The sequence below is a fragment of the Micropterus salmoides genome, unplaced genomic scaffold (genome assembly GCF_014851395.1).
Source record: "Micropterus salmoides isolate LMB-PRFRI ecotype aquatic unplaced genomic scaffold, ASM1485139v1 Ms_hic_scaffold_997, whole genome shotgun sequence".
NCBI classification, from domain to species: Eukaryota; Metazoa; Chordata; class Actinopteri; order Centrarchiformes; family Centrarchidae; genus Micropterus; species Micropterus salmoides.
In genome coordinates this window covers 46601-52768 of record NW_024044789.1, presented here as the reverse complement: position 1 = coordinate 52768, position 6168 = coordinate 46601, and the positions used below count along the sequence as shown (strand labels likewise).

General features: G+C 40.4%; 1 long non-coding RNA gene across 1 annotated transcript; it reads right to left on the bottom strand.

Annotated features, from left to right (window-relative positions):
* Positions 1-604: 604 nt before the first annotated feature.
* Positions 605-1100, bottom strand: LOC119896414. Its single transcript, XR_005443226.1, has 2 exons — positions 1037-1100; positions 605-690 (listed from the first exon to the last, which is right to left on the bottom strand). It is a non-coding gene; the product is annotated as an uncharacterized LOC119896414 (long non-coding RNA).
* Between the last annotated feature and the right edge of the window lie 5068 nt (positions 1101-6168).

The window sequence follows — 6168 nt, the reverse complement described above, 5'->3', positions numbered from 1 at the left end:
CTAGTTCTGTAGGCTACACAATCATGGGGAAGACCGCTGACTTGACAGCTGTCCAAAAGACGACCACTGACACCTTGCACAAGGAGGGCAAGACACAAAAGGTCGTTGCTAAAGAGGCTGGCTGTTCACAGAGCTCTGTGTCCAAGCACATTAATAGAGAGGCGAAGATAATGAACAACATCTAGCTTCAACAGAAGGTAGAAACGAAGAGTACAAAGTAATGATTAAAATGACTCAGGAGGGAGCCTCATTCGGCGAGTGGAACCCGCTTCATTTAACAAAAGCTATAAACAAGTTGGTTGGCAATGTGAAAAGTGCGCGAGTAATGAGAAATGGAGCACTGATCAGCAAGGGAAGGCTGTTCGGCTTAACAAAATTGAAGGTAAGCGAGTGCAAGGATCATTGATCACCTATAATACAAAGAAGGTTCGAGGAGTCATTTCGGGAATACCCACAAATATGTCAGTAGAACAAGTCAAGGAAAATGTGGAAGGAGCACGTGTAGCCGAGGCAAAACGCTTGAAAACAACACGTAATGGTGAAAGATGTGACAGCTTGTCTGTGTAACGGGTTTGGTCGGGTGTGTGAAGGATGACTCTTGAGATCACTTCTTTTCCACGATTTATTGGCTCGCACATCTGCAGAACACAATGCACACATCAATTGCCCCCTGGCCTCCTCTTACATTACCTCTGCTTCCCTCAGCGGTGCAAGACGCAACTGAGCGCTTCATGTATTCAAAATACATTACAAACACATCACTCCAACATCACATGAGTTACTCTGCTCATAGTGTTCATAGAAAGCCATTAACACTGTTCAGAAAATACTAAATATTAAATGCAACAATTACATAAAAACAGCACATAGGTCTCCCCAAAACAACATCGCCTAACAGCGACACCTGGTGGTCTGAATAAAAAGTGTGTGTGGGAGGTGACAGAGACAACAAAAGTTACCAACAAACAGAAGGAAAACACATACCTGCAGAACACAATGCACACATCAATTTCCCCCTGGCCTCCTCTTACATTACCTCTGCTTCCTAAACATACAAATACAGCGTTTACAAGACGCTGAAAACTCCGACAAGCTACATAGGTAACATGACGCGCCCGCCTGCCTGGTAAAACTGGCGCCAGAAAGTTAAAATGAAAACACTGATAAAACGTATTTTAACGGTCACACTGATACAAAACTGCTACGTGACATAACCATATTGAAATTGCACAATTTGTGTTTAAAGTTTTAACGTAAATGGTTCAATTTCCAAAGAAAACAATAGATAAACCCAGCAGCACTTTTCTACACAACTTAGCCTCAGCGGTGCAAGACGCGACTGAGGGAGACGAGCACTACGGAAGCTTAGGAGGTACAAAAGGGGTAGTGTGCAGCTAAGGAATGACGGAGTTTACATTTCCACAAGAAAAAATAGCAAAAATAACTCAATGAGATAAATTTGGAAATAAGAATTATTAAAGTGCATTTTTAACTCCGTTACATCTGTTATGATTGTTTTTGATGAGGAAAGTCTACCATCTAAGGTATATATAGGTTATATGTGCTACGATGTCAAACGTTATGTTCCCCCACCTCTGAGGTGCTTTAAGTGTCAAAAATATGGACACGTAGCAGCTGTATGTAAGGGCAAACAAAGGTGTGGAAGATGCAGTGGTGAACATGAGTACGGGAAATGCGTAAATGGAGCTAAGCTAAAATGCTGTAACTGTGGAGGAGAACACAACTCGGCCTACAGGGGATGCGAGGCTAGTAAGAGAGCTGTAGAAATACAGAGAATTAAAACATCAGAAGGGATAACATACGCTGAAGCAACCAAGAGAGTAGGTTGGCAACCAGACAGACCAAACAATAAACAAGCTAGTGTAGAATGTAAAAAGTCAAGAACACGTGAGGGATGTGACAAAATCAAGGAAGACACTATGATTGCGGGGAAAAATGAGTTTGTTTTGCTTATGGTTGAAGTGGTAAATTGCTCTGTGCAAACAGAGAAGAAAACGAAAAATCTAAATAATAGTTAAAGCAGCAGAAAGTACTTGGGAATCAAGGGGTTAGTGTGGGAGGAGGTTGAGGAACAATTAAGTGGAGGAACAACAAGCTCACAAGCACTGTCATGGGGTGGTGGATCTTCATGATCCTAACTATACTGCAATGGAATGCAAGAAGTCTAATTGCTAATGGACAGGAATTTAAGCATTTTATCTCAAACCTCCAAGATAAACCCAATATTATATGCATACAGGAAACATGGCTAAAACCACAATGGGACTTTGTAATTCAGGGTTACACAGCAATTAGGAATGATAGGGTGAATGGAAAAGGTGGTGGGGTAGTTTGTGCTAAATGGGACAAGGTTTAGTTTGATGACTGTAGGAAAAGAGCATGAAGCAATAGTAGTCAAAAGCTGGACAATAATTAATTATTATAACCCTTGCAATAGATTAAATATAGACACATTGAATACTGTGGGTGGGCAAACACGGGATAAAGTGGTCTGGTGCGGTGATTTTAATGCACATAGTTCACTGTGGGGAAGTAAAAAGACAGATACTAATGGATTAATCATAGAGGAATCAATTGTGGATAAGGGATTAGTTTGCATGAATGATGGAAGTGGCACCAGATATAACAGTGTTTAAAATACAGAAAGTGCAATTGATTTAACATTAGTATATCAGGGGTAGCAGGCATTACCACATGGGAGGTGTTAAATACATCATCAGGAGGTAGTGATCACTACCCTATAATAGTTAAGATCGGAGTAGAGATACATCATGAGGAAAACTCAAGAATAAAAAGGTGGAAACTAGATGGGCGGATTGGGACACATTTCAAAAATTATGTAAAAATAAGTGTGAGAGTTTAATCAGAGAAGATTTATCAGATGGGGACCAATGTAATAAAAAGTTGGTGGGAGTCATTATAAAGGCAGCAGAGGAAACGATACAAGAAGTACAGGGAGCAGAGTGAAAAAGAACGGACCATGGTGGGATGTAAATTGTAGCAAAGCTATTAAAAGAAGAAACAAGGCATTTAGGCAGTTAAAAAACATCATTCACTAGAGACATTAATTAATTACAAAAGATCACAGGCCATAGTCCGGAAGACTATAAGAGCAAAAATACGTGCATACTGGAGGGATTACTGCAATAAGACTGGAAGAGAGACATCACTGGCTGATATATGGGGAATGGCTAGAAAAATGAGTGGAATCAGAAGGAGTTATATAATACCAGTCTTAATAAGTGGCAATAAAACGGCAATCAGTAATGTGGAGAAGGTAGAAATGTTGGCAGAAACATTAGTTAAAGTACACAGTTCAGAGAATTTATTAGTCGAAGCCAGAAAGTGCAGAGATAACATTCTTGCCATGAACCCAGGTGTCAATATACAGAAGAGCACAACAACTGATGATTTAGATTACCATTTAGCTTATTTGAGTTAAGGAGGGCTATCTCAAAGACAAGACTTCATCTCCAGGGAAGGACAACATCTGTTATAGCATGTTAGCTCACTTGGAAGATAGTGCACTTACTGTAGTTTTAAGATTATTTAACCAGATTTGGGAAACAGGCAAAATACCAATAGCATGGAAACAATCAATCATAGTACCAATAGTAAAACCTGGGAAAGATCCATCAGACCCATCAAGTTATAGACCAATAGCACTCACATCAAATTTGGGGAAAACCATGGAACGTATGATAACAGACAGATTAACATTCTTTCTAGAAAGCAGAGATCTGTACTCACCATACCAAAGTGGGTTTTGGAAAGGGAGAAATATAATGGACTCTATTTTATGTTTGGAATCTGAAATCAAAAAAGCTCAGACAAATGGGGAGATTGTGGTAGCTGTCTTTTTTGATATTGAAAAAGCATACGATATGTTATGGAAGGAAGGGTTACTTATCAAATTAAATAAATTAGGTATAGGTGGTAGACTGTACAACTGGGTGTTGGACTTTTTATTTGGCAGGGCAATAGAGGTCAGGGTGGGCACAGAATATTCAAGACTCTATAAAGTTGAAAATGGTACTCCACAAGGCAGTGTGTGTAGTCCAGTACTATTTAACATCATGATCAATGATATTTTTGAAAAAGTGGAAAGAAGTATTGGGAAGTCCTTGTATGCAGACGATGGGGCCCTATGGGTAAGAGGACGGAATTTGAAATTTATTCAGAAAAAATTACAGGCAGCAATTGTGGAGGTGGAACAGTGGGCAAATAACTGGGGTGTTAAGGTGTCGGGTGCAAAGACACAAGTGATATGTTTTCCAGGAGACATAAAGAAGTGTCCTTAAAATTATATGATCAAACCCTTGAAGAAGTAAAAGTTATCAGACTGTTAGGAGTGTTGTTTGATGAAAAGTTGACCTGGAAACAGCACACTGATAAGGTCAAAGACAAATGCAAAAAAATCAATAACCTTTTAAGATGTCTGTCAGGAAGGGACTGGTGGGCCACTACAACATCATTGCTTAAAATATACCAGACCTTGATGAGATCTACACTAGATTATGGATGTATAGCAAATATGTCAGCAGCAGAATGCCATCTTAAAAAACTAGATGTGGAACAGGCACAAGTGTAAAGGACATGCAGTGAGCATTTAAGACCTCTCCAGTGGCTGCCATGCAAGTGGAAATGGGGGAACAGCCACTAAGAATAAGAAGAACAAGAATTATGCTAACATACTGGGCTAATCTTCAGGGACACTGTAGCTCTCACCCCGCGCTAAAGCCGACCTAGAAGAATGTTGGGAACACAATAAGAGCAGCTGTTTCAGTTTTCGATGGGTGAAAGCAGAAAGCCTTTGCTTGTGCAGTATAAAATATATCCCAATAGTCCCATATCCAGATCTTTCTCCGTGGTTTTTTGTAAATCCATCCATTGACCTGCATATACAGCAAATAATCAAAAAGAAATCCAAGCAAGCACACACGGGAAGAAGAGCAGAAAGTTACATAGAGCAGCACTATAGAGATAACCGCATGGTCTTTACTGATGACTCTAAAGATCCAGACCGGACGGACAGGAGCTGCCATATACATCCCAGCATACAAAATAGGCATTAAAAAGAGAATCATCTATCAGTATATACAGTTGAGCTTATGGCCATTTTGATGGCATTACAGTGGCTAGAAGAAAATAAGGAAAGCAAGGTGGTCATTGCATCAGATCGCTGGGCAGCGCTCACCAGTATTAAATCGGTTAAGTCCTGTAGGCTGGATCTGGTATTTAGTATTCATAGCTCTCTATGTAGATTATAACATAAGGACTGGACTGTCTGCTTTGTTTGGGTTCCTGCCCATGTAGGGGTAGAAGGAAATGAAGACGCTGATATTCTGGCAAAACAAGCACTTAAATCAAAGTCAGTTGATATACAAGTTCCGCTAAGTAAATCTGAAGCTAAAACAGTCATTAAAGAGAAAATGCAAAAAATATGGCAAGAATACTGGGAACTAAATGAAACTGGAAGACATCTTTACAGTATACAGAATCATGTTGGTCTGGGAAGAAAACTGGGTGGTTGCCGGAAGACAGAGACCGTCATTAGAATAGGACACACAGGGTTTAACCATTCACTTTATAAAATAGGTAAACACCCAACTGGGCACTGTGTAAAATGTAGTAGTGTAGAGAGCATTCAACATGTGCTGGTTGAGTGTAGAGGCGAGGAGGAAAATAGCAGCAGTTATAGAGAAAGCTGAGCTTAGGTTCACTGTCGAGAACCTCCTTGGGGATAAAGCATGGGGAATATCAAAGCATATTTGTTTATTTGGTTTTTATGTTAGTCTGCACATAATCTGTTCCACACTCCAGTCCGGTAGGTGGCTGTAATGCTCCTAAATGCTGGCTGCCAACCTGCCACAAAACAAGAAGAAGAAGCAGAAGCAGAGCGCTGATCGGGGAGAGACGAGGGAGGAAAGTGTTTTTGCTTTGCAGACCAACTAAAGTCAGAAGTCTTTAATTACTGTCGGCAGGGCTCTCAAGTCTCGCGCATTTCAGCCAGTTCACGCGCTCACACCTTGTATTTCTCACGCTGAGAAGTAAGTTAAGAGATAACGTCCTCCAAGTTGTTCATTAATGGACGATCATTTCTGTGCCGAGTTCACAGCCTCATCTCTGTAGCTGCTAAATGCCAGA